Genomic DNA, 14,026 nt, shown 5'->3' with positions numbered 1-14,026 from the left:
AAATAACTGGCCAGTTTGCTCCAATTCTGGATCCCTGAGCCAGTGAAGGCTACTAAATTAAGCCTGAGATCAAAAGGCAGCCAAGAATCAAGCGGGGCGCTCCCCAGGTTAAGACCCCACCCCCACCCCAGCACATCTCCAAGGACACTTGCTACAGATTGGTGTAGTGTCCAGGCGATGCCCAACACAGGAGGCGCTGACCCCGCTTCGGTCGATAAGGCCAATGGCGGTTGTAGGGGTTGGCTAATTAAGGGAAAGGATCCTGCCCACCTGGTTGGAGCCAGACCTCTGCCGAGAAGACTGGACTGGACAGTTGGTTGTCTAAATTGAGCCAATGCTCTGATAACGGGGGAGGCGAGACTGGACAATTGTTTGCCTGAATGGACTGGACGGGAAGCCCTCCAGGCCACCACATGGTGAGACCATCTTTGTTTTGTGTGTGCTGCGTAAGCCCTAGTCTCTGTTCTTGATAAGGGTGAAACTTCAATCTCTGTTCTATGTGGTCTTGTTTGCCCCGATGTTCTTGGAAATACTTACCACAACTGTGGGCATGGGTCGAGCACTTAAAGGCCACTAGGGCGCTCTCCACTGGAAGACTCCTGTGAAAGGATAAGTCTGTGACGGACCAGGGTAGATGAGCACTAGGTATCCTGCCGGCTGGAAGCAAATGTCCATGTAAGTTGGCACACTGCAAAGCACTCCCAGCCCTGACCCCTGCAGCACTCCCGACTCTAGGATATGGTCAAAAATCCAAAAGCACATCTTCTGTATTGGTTCGTCTTGCCCTAACTTGCCATCCTGGGGCAGGGTATATGGCTCTGTTGGGTAGGTCTCTCCCCATTACCCTCTATCACAGATCCCTAGGGATCCTTCCTCTGAGATAAAAACCCTTTAAAAATCTTATTTTTGCCAGATTTCCAGAAAATCGCCGTCTAGCCAGAGAAGGAAGAAGAGGACACCCAAGTCATCCAAAGTCCTTGGGTCCTTGCAGCTGAGAGTATAGAGAACTGCACACATTCCAAACGGGCATTCGGCCTCCCTGCCTGTAACCAAGCAGGGTCAAGCCCTTTTTGAACAAGCCTCCTTGACTGCCAGAGAGGCTCTCCGAGCAATTTATCTGATTAGAGAACGCTTATTTATAACCCATTCCTCCTTTACCCTATCTCCGAGGACTGCTCGCTGAAAGCACTCACCTACATTGGGTATCTCCTACAGTCTCACAGTAGGCCTGGAAACGTCTACTTGCTAACTTAGAGGGGACTTTATAACTAGGGCCCTCTTAGACAGCATCTCCCCTTCCAGCCCCTGTGAAAATTGGTTCAGATTTCACTTAGAGTGCCTAGACAACTTGGTGTGGGCCAGATCCTGTGGGATCTGTGTTGCTACCAACCCTAGGAAGAGGCCACTGGGAAGCTGGAAACAGAACAGAAATAAGGACTCCTCACTATGGGTAACCAAGCCTCTGCCCTGGCAAAATTGTTGCTAGGGTGCATTCTCCATTACGGGAAATTCTTCGAGTACCGCCCACTACCAAAGAGACGGCTTATTTCCTTTTGCAACACCATGTAGCCCCAATATAAACTGGCAGATGCAGAAAGTTGGCCAACTAATGGCTCGCTAGATTATAATACTATTTTTCAATTGGATCTCTATCGCCAGCATTTAAAAAAATGAGATGAGATCCCCAGGTACCATGTTTCATGGCACTTAGCCAAAACAAGGGCCTCCAAAAAAAGTGCAAGGCTGGTTCAAATCTCATTCTCTCTCGGTTTTCCTCCCTCGGGAACTAGTCCAATGCACGCCCACAGAGTTCAGTACCAGAACTCTGAATCAGTAAGCTATTCCCCCTTTGGGAGGTCCCCAATGGAGAGGGGGGGGGGCTGACCACCATGTATGTACCCCTCTCTTTCTCAGATCTATACAACTAGAAGGATCAATCCCAGGGTTTATGGGAAGACCCCCGAGGGAATCCTTAATTTAGTCTGGGGAATATTCCACTCTCATTTCCCCACTTGGGTGGATGTCCAAACCCTCCTAAAATATCTTATTCTCTGGGGAAGAACAGGCACTGATTATAACTAATGCAAGGGAGAAAGTGGATAAGACCAATCAAAATTATGCAGGGCACACCGTATAAGAGCTTGGAGTCCCAGCCATCCCCGACACGGACCCTGGGTGGGATCATCAGGAGGAAAACAGTTGGCAGAACCTCACACATTTCAGGGATTTGATTCTTAAGGGCTTAGTCAGCGGGGAAGAAACCCATAAGTTGAAGTAGGGTACAGGGAGTCATCCAGGGACCGGAGGAAAATCCCTCAGCCTTCCTTGAGTGCCTAAGGGAGTGTCTCCAAGTGTACGCAAATATAATCTGAAGCCGTTGGAAGGGCAGGCCACTCTTAAGTCCCAGAGGGCCCCAGACGTTGTGAGAAAATTACAAAAGCTGGGGAGAGGGCCCACCATGCCCACTTCCCGGCTGGTGGAATCAGCACTTCGGGTGTTCAACAACCGGGATCTGGAGGCGAATGCAAAGGAAGATAAACGAGCAGAATGAACTGCCGGTATTCTCGCTTTAGCGATTCAGGGTCAATCGACCTCCCAGGAATGACGGCCCCCCAAGGGACCCTGTGACATCGACGAGTCGCCCTGCATTTCGAAGACCACGCCCACAGTGGAGAGAAGGGCTTAAAACCAATCAGAGTGCAAACTGCATGGAGGAGGGTCATTGGAAGGGAGAATGCCCCAATGTCTCGGAAGGAAACTAGGTGGACCATTGTGTCCTGGCCCAACCTCACTGGTTGCGCACATAGAAGAAGAAGAGAACTGAAGGGGCCTAGGTGCTCCTCAGAGCACCCTGGAAATTACCCCTGAGGAGCCTCAGCTGACCCTGACCATAGGGGGTAAAAAGGTTGACTTTTTAGTTGACACAGGGGCCACCTTCTTGGTCTTGCACACTCGACAAGGCAAAATGACCAAAGATAAATGTAAGATCATGGGAGTGGAAGGGAAGCCACAGGAGTGCAATTTTATAGAGCCCTTTTAGTGTGCTTTGGAAGGAAAAATGTTATCTCACTCTTTCTTATATATCCCAGAATGCCCAATTCCTCTAATAGAAAGAAACTTACTATATAAATTGGGAGCTACAATTTACCTCAGAGACAAAAATCTTATCATTGAAATACCCAAGACCACCTTCTGTTCTGTAGCCCTAGCGCTACCGCCCTCTGACAATAATAATGGCCCAATTAACCTTGAGGGGATTAACCCCTCAGTATGGGCCCATGACAGAGCCCATACTGTTGGCAGAGCCAGGAGGGCACCACCAGTCATAGTCAAGCTGTGACCCAACTACAGTCACCCAAGTAGAAAGCAATACCCCTTAAACCAAAGAAGCCCTAGTGGGCATTAAGCCTATAATAGAAAGTTACTCAAACAAGGGCTTCTTAGATCCTGTCAGTCCCCTTGCAACACTCCTATTCTTCCGGTAAAAAGATCCAAAAAATGGGAAATACTGGCTAGTTCAGGACCTCCAAGCAGTAAATGAAGCTACGAAGGAAATTCACTCCTGGTGCCCAACCTGTACACATTACTCTCTACCCCAAACCCTGAGACGATCTGGTATTCACTGTTAGACTTAAAAGATGCCTTCTTTTGTGTGTCCTTAGCCCCAGTATCTCAATAGATTTTTGTATTTGAATGGCAGGATCCCTACAGCTCTAGAAAACAATCATTGTGCTGGAAGGTTCTGCCCCAGGGACTTAGAAACTGCCCCACCCTTTTCGTTAAGGTTTTAGCTAAAGATCTTAGTGATCTTGAGTTAGAAGAGCGAACTATACTTCAATATGTGGATGACATTCTAATCGCCAGCCCCACCAAAGAGCTTTCTGACCATAACACAGTTAGCACCTTATATCATCTGGCTGAGAGAGGATATAAAGTTTCAAAGCAAAAAGCCCGGATCTCCCTCCAGCGGGCAGAATACTTAGGATTTATAATAGAAAAGGGGCACGTGTTGCAGCAAAAATAGAAATGAGATTTTTCTGATAAACAAGGAAAATAAGCAACAGTGAACAGGCTGGGGAAACAGCATAAACAGGCCTGAAAGAGTTAAGCAATCTTGGTTATTCTTTAGCTGTTACTACAAACACCCACTTGTAGCTAGACTTGTCCTTCACAAAGCTAAACAAAGCCAATTACTCTCTGATTCCATATGAATTGTACCCTGCACCTGGCGTTTACTCTCTGCATTCTCTTGTAGCAAATTACCCCTTGTAGCTGTTTACATTTCAGAAAGAAGGTCTCAGGCCGATAACCCAGAGATGAATGGACCCAATTACCAGGCTGCCTGACAGCAGCAGCGACTGTTTTAAAATATTGCAAGAAGAAGAATGCAAGACCTTCACCACTTTGTTCCTTATCACTTATCCTGGACTGCAAGTTCCACCTATAAGACCCTCCGCAATTCCCCAAGACAGGGGGGCACAGTTCTTGAGGTGCTAGCCTACTGTGTCTTCCCTTCTTCCTGGCAAGAAAAATAAAGCCATCTCTCCCTTCCTCCAAAATCTCTGCCTCCGTATTTCTGTTCGGCATCGGTGCACAGGAAAGCTGAAATTTCGGCAACACACAGGGCACTATCTAAGGAGAAGAAGGAATTGGCTTGCCAGACGGCACCCTCTAGTATGAGAAAACAGCTCTGGGGGTTCCTAGGGATGGCCGGGTTCTGCTGTATAGGGATCGCCAACTTTGGCTTAGGTGCTAAGCCCTTGTATGAACAATTAAAGGGAAGGACCCTGACCCTTTTGAGTGGACCCCCAATTGTGACCGGGCATTCCCGGAACTGAAAAACCACCTCATAAGAGCCCCCGCATTAGCCTTACCCAACCTGAGCTGTCCCCTCCATCCATATATACTGAGAGAGGAGAAACTGCCCTGGGGGTGTTTACACAATAACTGGGACCTCTGACTCAGGTTGTAACCTATTTTTCTAAACAATTGGACCAAACCCCTAAAGGATGGCACCTATGCTTACAGGCTGTAGCTGCCACTGCTCAGCTTCTCAAAGAAGCTAACAACTTAACTTTTGGACAGCCCCTGACTATCTAGACCAGCGGTCCCCAACCTTTTTGGCACCAGGGACGAGTTTCATGGAAGACAGTTTTTCCACAGTCCGGCGGGTGGGGGTGGGGTGGTTTCAGGATGATTCAAGTGCATTATATTTATTGTGCACTTTATTTCTATTATTTTTACATTGTAATATATAATGAAATAATTATACAACTCACCAGAACGCAGAATCAGTGGGAGCCCTGAGCCTGTTTCCCTGCAACTAGATGGTCCCATCTGGGAGTGATGGGAGACAGTGCCATCGCAGCATGTTGCCTGCGTCCAATCTACTTGGTAATCTCGTTTTGGTTGCTGTCACTGCAGAAAACCCTGCTTCACAAAAACAGGATGTTGGAAATGCAAGCAGGCTTTTCAGTGCCTTTGTGGCAACCTCAGAATATTCCGCCTTGACTTAAATCCAGAATGTATGGAGATCTGAAGTTGTCTCACACATACTTCTAAGGCCACCCTCATTTGCGATCTCAAGCAGTTGATCCTCTTCTAGCACGGACCAAGTCGATTCACCTGGCTTATTCACAAATGGGTCATGGATCCATTCCTTCCCAGTTCGGGGGTCTTCTGTGATTGGGAAGTAATGCTCAAACTCTTTTGAAAGCTGAGATAGGTGATCGTGCACCAGCTGGGAGAAACAAGGCCCTGGCTTAGTCTCTTTCAAAATCTCTGTTAATGTCTGAAACATGTCAAAAATCCCAATGTTCACTCGTCACTCCCATAATTCCAGTTTGGCTTTGAATGCAGCCACTTTATCTGCCGACTTCAACACGGTTGTCCTTCTCCCCTGAAGTGACAGATTGAGTTCGTTGAGCAGGTTGAGTATGTCACACAAGTAAGCAAGTTCTGTGACCCATTCTGTGGCACCGAAATGTGCTGCCAGTGGTGACTGTTCTTCTAAAAGAAATCTCTGGAGTGGCTCTCTTAACTCAGAAACTCTGGCCAGTGATCTGCCTTTAGAAAGCCATGTCACTCCTGTGTGTAAGAGAAGACGTGTGTGCTCTGCCTCCATCTCCTCACAGAGCTGTGCAATCAGACGTGAGTTAAGGGCACGTACTTTAATGTGGGTGATAATTTTAATCACATCCTGCAAAACGTTGTTAAGTTCAGGAGACATTTTTCGCCTAGTCAGCATTTCTCTATGGATGACACAGTGTGTAGACTTACATTCAGAAGTGACTACTTTGACCCGAGTAGTGAAACCAGCAAGCCGTCCAGTCATGGCAGTTGCTCCATCCGTGCACATACTGACACAAAATGACCAGTTCAGTTTTCCTGATATGTAATCATTCAAAGACTTGAATAGTTCTGCAGCTGTGGTATTGGTTGGCAACAAAAGTGTACACAACATATCCTCGTGCACATCCTCCTGAAAAATATATCGCACAAAAACAAGCATTGTTGCCTTGCTGTCAGCATCGGTAGATGTGTCAACCTGGATGACGTACATGGTGACTCATTAATCCTCTCTAAAAACTGTGCCTCAATATCTTCTGTTATTTCATCAACTCATCTAGTTATGGTGCTAGCGAAAGAGGAACACGTGCCACCATTTGAACTGCAGCCTCTCCTGAAAGTTCACAACGAATGTCCTTAGCAGCAGGCAGGATCAACTCTTCACCAATAGTAAAGGGCTTCTTAGGTGTATCAATGTGGTTAGCCACTAAGAACGATGCTCTCAGTGCAGACACATTTGCTGAAGTGGTGGCCTTCAATAATTGCTTCTGTTCTTTGTGTTCACACTTTTTTCTTTTGAAAAACTCCAAAGGCTTGTCTTTTCATGCAGGGTGCTTGGTCTCCATGTGGTGAAGTAGTTTTGGAGGTTTCATGGCTTCCTTGGATGGCCAGTCACCACATATTATATAAAGCGGGCTTGGAGAATGTGAATCACCTGTTGCAATGAACCCATAATTTAAGTAGAACTCTTGGTATTTTCTTTTAAGTGCAGCTGTCTTTTTGTTGGCAGTCTTAGAGTCTTCTGCTATCTCATTCTTTTTCAAAGAAGCTTTCCAGTGACATTTGTTTTTTACTCATTTTGGGTACTGTTAGCTTGTGGGCTTACCAAAACTGTGACTGAGACAAGTGCACAGTGTGGGAAAGAGGAGCAGACAGAAGTGGTAAATAAAATAATGGGCAGGCCACGTGCAGACTAAATTAAGTGTCGGATTCTGACTTAAAGCCTCCCACCAGATGCAGCTTAATTGTCACTTGACACTCACTGATAGGGTTTTGATATGAGTCTGCAAGCAAATAATTTACTATGGTCTCTGTGAAGTCAAACCTCTCTGCTAATGATAATCTGTATTTGCAGCCGCTCCCCAGCGCTAGCATCACTGCCTCAGCTCCACCTCAGATCATCAGGCATTAGATTCTCATAAGGAGCGTGCAACCTAGATCCCTCTCACGCACAGTTCACAGTAGGGTTTGCACTCCTATTAGAATCTAATGCCACTGCTGGTCTGACAGGAGGCGGGACTCAGGCAGTAATGCGAGTGATGCGGAGCGGCTGTAAATACCGATGAAGCTTTGCCCGGGCACCTGCTGCTTACCTCCTGCCGTGTGGCCCGATTCTGGTCCATGGCCTGGGGGTTGGGGACCCCGGATCTAGACCTCCCATTGCCTCCGAGCCCTCATTAAGGAAAGCGGGGGCAGGTATCCCCTAGTTCTGAGGCAGGGGATAGATGGGCCCCAGGCTGAGCAGCTGAAATTTGTCTCCTGAGGACAGACACTTCAAGATAAACACAATGGCAGGAGCAGAGAGGAGCTAAGCCCTGCTTGGGTAAAAAGATAAGGAGGTTACATACTTCTCATTCTTGAGGTCAAGAAGACCTCCTAAACTTCCCATGAGCAGAAATGATGCTCAGGGGTCAGGGAAGGGAAGGGATGCTAACCCATAATATGTCCTGCCAACCTCCCAGAAACCCTCACACTGGACTCCATCTTGGCTAAAAGATGTGAGCACACATGGGGGAGCGCCTGAGTCAGATCAGATACGGGAAGGGAGCAAGATGACTGGCCAGAGGAAAACAAAGACCCATAAAACTGACGCTATATAAGCAATTTAAGACACCCCCAAAGCGTGACTCTCTCTCTCAACCCACCCGTGTGTCCTTTTCACATGTACTCTGCTTCTAATAAAAGCTTTACCCGCTTCACTACCTTCCGTCTCTCTGCTAAATTCTTTTTTTAATTTACTTTTTTTTTTTTTTTTTTTTTTTTTTTTGCGGTACGCGGGCCTCTCACTGCTGCGGCCTCTCCCGTTGCGGAGCACAGGCTCCAGACGCGCAGGCCCAGCGACCATGGCTCACGGGCCCAGCCGCTCCGCGGCATGTGGGATCTTCGCGGACCAGGGCACGAACCCGCGTCCCCTGCATCGGCAGGCAGACTCTCAACCACTGTGCCACCAGGGAAGCCCTAATTTACTTATTTTTTAATGTTTATTTTCTTATTAGTCATCCATTTTATACACATCAGTGTATACATGTCAGTCCCAATCTCCCAATTCATCACACCACAACCCCCACCCTCCAACTGCTTTCCCCCCTTGGTGTCCATACGTTTGTTCTCTACATCTGTGTCTCAATTTCTGCCCTGCAAACCGGTTCATCTGTACCATTTTCTAGGTTCCACATATATGCGTTCATATATGATATTTGTTTTTCTCTTTCTGACTTACTTCACTCTGTATGACAGTCTCTAGATGCATCCATGTCTCTACAAATGACCCAATTTCGTTCCTTTTTATGGCTGAGTAATATTCCATTGTATATATGTACCACAACTTATTTATCCATTCGTCTGTCAGTGGGCATTTAGGTTGCTTCCATGACCTGACTATTGTAAATAGTGCTGCAATGAACATTGGGGTGCATGTGTCTTTTTGAATTATGGTTTTCTCTGGGTATATGCCCAGTAGTGGGATTGCTGGGTCATATGGTAATTCTATTTTTAGTTTTTTAAGGAACCTCCATACTGTTCTCCATAGTGGCTGTATCAATTTACATTCCCACCAACAGTGCAAGAGGGTTCCCTTTTCTCCACACCCTCACCAGCATTTGTTGTTTGTAGATTTTCTGATGATGCCCATTCTAGCTGGCGTGAGGTGATACCTCATTGTAGTTTTGATTTGCATTTCCCTAATAATTAGTGATGTTGAGCATCTTTTCATGTGCTTCTTGGCCATCTGTATGTCTTCTTTGGAGAAATGTCTATTTAGGTCTTCTGCCCATTTTTGGATTGGGTTGTTTGTTTTTTTTAATATTGAGCTACATGAGCTGTTTATATATTTTGGACATTAATCCTTTGTCTTTTCAATAAGTGGTGCTGGGAAAACTGGACAGCTACATGTAAAATAATGAAATTAGAACACTCCCTAACACCATACACCAAAATAAAGTCAAAATGGATTAGAGACCTAAATGTAAGACTGGGCGCTATAAAACTCTTAGAGGAAAACATAGGAAGAACACTCTTTTTTTTTTTTTGCGGTATGGGGGCCTCTCACTGTTGTGGTCTCTCCCGTTGCGGAGCACAGGCTCCGGACGCGCAGGCTCAGCGGCCATGGCTCACGGGCCCAGCCACTCCACGGCATGTGGGTTCTTCCTGGACCGGGGCACGAACCCGTGTCCCCCCCGCATCGGCAGGTGGACTCTCAATCACTGTGCCACCAGGGAAGCCCCAGATTAAGCTTTTATATACAGAATGGATAAACAAGGTCCTACTGTACAGCACAGGGAACTATGTTCAATATCCTATGATAAACCATAATGGAAAAGAATATTAAAAAAAAAGAATGTATATATATGTATAACTGAATCACTTTGCTGTACAGCAGAAATTAACACATTGTAAATCAACTATACTCCAATTAAAAAATATAGAGAGAGGGACTTCCCTGGTGGCTCAGCAGATAAGACTCCACACACCCAACGTAGGAGGCCCAGGTTTGATCCCTGGTCAGAGAACTAGATCCCACATGCATGCCGCAACTAAGACTTTGCATGCCACAACTAAGGAGCCCACGTGCTGCAACTAAGATCTGGTGCAACCCAATAAATAAATAAATAAATATAAAAATAAATAAATAAATGGGTAAACTTTAAAAAATACATAGAGAGAGATAAAAAATAAAAAGTAAAAACATTTCAAGAAAAAAGAAAGAATGGCTCGAGGAGTCCTATTCCTGTCGTCCCTCCCACACCCAGAGGAATCCTCCCTGAGCAGCTCTGTCTGCAGAGCTACGCCAACCCTGCTAGTTGAGTTCCCCCCCAATGTTTACAGCAGTTGCTTCAACTCTTCCCAAATGGCATCTGTTGTGGCAGGGCTGGGGTACAGCCTCCAGAAGGTAGTATGTAATTGTGAGTTCACAGCTTGGGTGGTGGAGACAACAGGGAGTAACTAGGACAGCTGATGCAGCTTCCAGGGGAGAGTGCCACCTGCACAGATGGGGTGTGGCTGCCTGCCTGGGGCTGGGAGCCTCAGACCTATATTAGGAGAAAGGCTGGCCTCCAGGAAGGGAGAATGGGAAAACGTCCCGAAGAAAGGAATGAAAGAAAACATGCCTGCCTCCTAGTTGAACACAGCCAGTGTTTGTGGGGGCAATTCCTGTTGTTTGTTTTTTAAAGCAATAACGAGTGAAGATGGAACAAACTGGGCTAAAGCCGCCATTCTGAGCATCATTATAAAACATTCTTTTTCATGGAACTGTAGGGTTTGCAAAGCATTTCCCATAGTGGGAGATATCCCTCTGAAATTGCTGTGATCCTTTTACAACCACTTTAGTTTGGAGAAAGAACCTCCGAGGGATTCCATGCCTTGTCCAAGGTCACAAAGCTAGGACACAAGCCCACATTTCTGAATGTAGGTCTTTCCCCTACACCACGGCAACCTGTGATACAGTCAATGCATAAAAACATTTTCCTCGGGCTTCCCTGGTGGCGCAGTGGTTGAGAATCTGCCTGCCAATGCAGGGGACACGGGTTCGAGCCCTGGTCTGGGAAGATCCCACATGCCGCGGAGCAAGTAGGCCCGTGAGCCACAACTACAGAGCCTGAGCGTCTGGATCCTGTGCTCCGCAACAAGAGAGGCCGCGACAGTGAGAGGCCCGCGCACCGCGATGAAGTGTGGCCCCCGCTCGCCGCAACTAGAGAAAGCCCTCGCACAGAAACGAAGACCCAACACAGCCAAAAATAAATAAATAAATAAAATTCAAAAACATTTTCTTCATGATGCCACACAAACTTAAACTGAATTCCTGACTTCAAATTTAGAGAAGGCTTCCATTTTTCAGGTGCCAAAGCTGAGGCCCAGAGATGTCAAATGATACTCTTGGAGAAAGGACTCTGATTGGGTCATTTGTGTTGAGACTTCAGTCTTTCGCAGCCTGCAGTTTAAGAGCAAGTATAACTTTCTTCCATGGTGGGAGAGAACTCAGAAAGTATAGAAATGTAGAAAGGCTCCTCTTTTCTCTGCCTTTCCTCCTGTTACTGTGTATCACCTGCTGTGTTCCCCTCTAAGTTCTCTTCCCCTCTTATCTGTTAAGGAACATTGCCCCAGCAATTCTTCCATCTTTTCCTCTCATTATCAGTTCCTTCTCTCTACTTGATAATTCCTGGCAGAGTACATGTGTTCTGTAATTTTTCTCATATTAAAAAAGTCATAAAACCTTCTCTTGACTTCCATATCCACATTTAGGTGCTACTCCATTTCCGTGTTCTCAGTTACAACAAAATTTCTTGAAAGAGTTACTTATACTTGCCATCTTCAATTCTGCCCATCAAATTCTCTCTTGAGTTTACTGCTGAAAAAGTTTTCACTCTCACCACTCCTTTAAAACTGCCCTTGTTGAGATTTCAATAAACCCACATTGCTAAATGTAATGGTCAGTTCTCTGTCAATTTCTTCTCATTTTCCCCCAACCCCGTAAACGCTGAAGTGCTGCAGAACTCAAATCTCAGTTTCCTTGGTGATCTTGTCCTATGTCATGAGTTTAAATAACAACAATATGCTGATGGTTTACATATGTAGGCTGGATCTTCCCCCTGAACTCCATGTTCGTATATCCATCTGTCTACTTGGCACCTCCTCTTGAATGACCATAGGCAATTCAAACTTCACGTGATCAAATACAAACTCCCAATCTTCTCCCAGAATTCTTGTACCTTATAGTCATCTAAAGAAGTCATCTCAGGAGGAGAACACCCGAGATCAATAGAGTCATATATAAATAGTTCAAATCCTTCCTATGCCACATTGGTTAATGTACATTGTTCAGAATTTTTCATTTCAGGAAATGGCGACATCATACTTCCAGTTGCTCAGGCCAAAACCACTGGGATAATTTTTTACTTCTCCTTTTCATACCTCACATTCAGTCTCTCTGGAAATCCTGTTGGCATTTACTTTAATGTATATCCAGATTCTACTTCTCACCAGGTCCACTGCTACCATGCAGATGTCAGTTTCTTGCCCTGATTATTGCAGTAGCCTCCCGACTGACCTTGCTTTGTCCCGTGCCCTCTCCCAACAGTCTAGTTTCAACATAGAAGCAAGAGTGAACTTGTTAAAATGGGCTTAACTCCTACTCCACTTGATGTCCTCTCATTCTACTTGGAGTAAGAGCCAATGTCTTTACACTAGCCCATAAGGTCCCACAGAAGCTGCCTTTCCCACCTAACTTCTCTGATCTCCCTGTGGTTATGCCTCTCCTAGCATACTGACCTTCCAGTGGGATTTTATACATCTCAGACATGCTCCCACCTCAGGTTTTTAGCACTTGCCGTTCTCTGCCTAGAATGCTCTAATCCGCACATATCTGCCTAGCCTTCACCCTTACCACCTTCAGGTCTTTCCTCAGATGTCTCTTCATCAGTTCTTCCCTGACAATAGATTTTTTCTAATTGTAAATATCCTTCTATTTAGCATTCACTATCCCTCATCCCTGATTTATTTTACTCGATATCACTTATTCTCAACTGCTATATTTTTTACTTCTTTGCTTATTATCTGCCTCCCCATCTCCATTAGACTTTTTTTTTTTTTTTTTGCGGTACGCGGGCCTCTCACTGTTGTGGCCTCTCCTGTTGTGGAGCACAGGCTCCGGATGCGCAGGCTCAGCAGCCATGGCTCACGGGCCCAGCCGCTCCGCGGCATGTGGGATCTTCCCGGACCGGGGCACGAACCCGCGTCCCCTGCATCAGCAGGCGGACTCTCAACCACTGCGCCACCAGGGAAGCCCCCCCATTAGATTTTTGTCCATTTTGCTCACTGAAGTATCCCTTGTGCCTAGATACCTGGTGCAGATAGAGCCCCTTACAAATGCCTGTTGATTAAATGAAGAGATAAGCCTAAGAAGAACCTAAAGAACACTCATACCCCATCAACCCAAAGAAAATCCTACTAAGCCCTTGGAATACATCATTTTAGAGTTCTTATTCTGGATATTTATATTCTGAATTGGACAGAAATTAGTGGCATAAAAGCAAGTCAGCCTCTCCCACCACTTAAATTAGGAAAAATAGACCAAAACTTTTTCAAGATGCAAAAAGAAATATAAAATGCTCCAGAGGGACTTCCCTGGTGGTGCAGTGGTTAAGACTCCACGCTCCCAATGCAGGGGGCCCGGCCGGGTTCTATCCCTGGTCAGGGAACAAGATCCCACATGCATGCCGCAACTCAGAATTCTAATGCCACAACTAAGGAGCCCGCCTGCCGCAACTAAGACCTGGCACAACCAAATAAATAAATAAAATGCTCCAGAGTGTATTAAAGTTATCGATAAATAGCAACGGCTGGAAATACTCATTTTTGACCATACTTATCATTTCAACTACATTATCATGTTCACAATCTTGTTCCAAGTCAATTTGATTTCACTCAAAGCAATTTGAAAGCACAATCTTGTTGGAATGGGTTT

At 45.9% G+C, this 14,026-nt stretch overlaps 1 protein-coding gene across 8 annotated transcripts in view; it reads right to left on the bottom strand.

Annotated features, from left to right (window-relative positions):
• OVCH2 (ovochymase 2) overlaps positions 1-14,026 on the bottom strand; it is a 200,445-nt gene that overhangs the window by 1,288 nt on the left and 185,131 nt on the right. For all 8 annotated transcript variants that reach the window (XM_079930577.1, XM_079930582.1, XM_079930583.1 and 5 more), the window contains one exon: positions 538-599. The gene's annotated coding sequence lies outside the window, so the exon portion shown is untranslated. The remainder of the gene's footprint in view (positions 1-537; positions 600-14,026) is intronic.

Source organism: Stenella coeruleoalba (genome assembly GCF_951394435.1).
Source record: "Stenella coeruleoalba genome assembly, chromosome: 8".
Taxonomy (NCBI): Eukaryota; Metazoa; Chordata; class Mammalia; order Artiodactyla; family Delphinidae; genus Stenella; species Stenella coeruleoalba.
The sequence above is the reverse complement of the archived record's forward strand: the minus strand, read 5'-3'. Positions and strand labels throughout refer to the sequence as shown.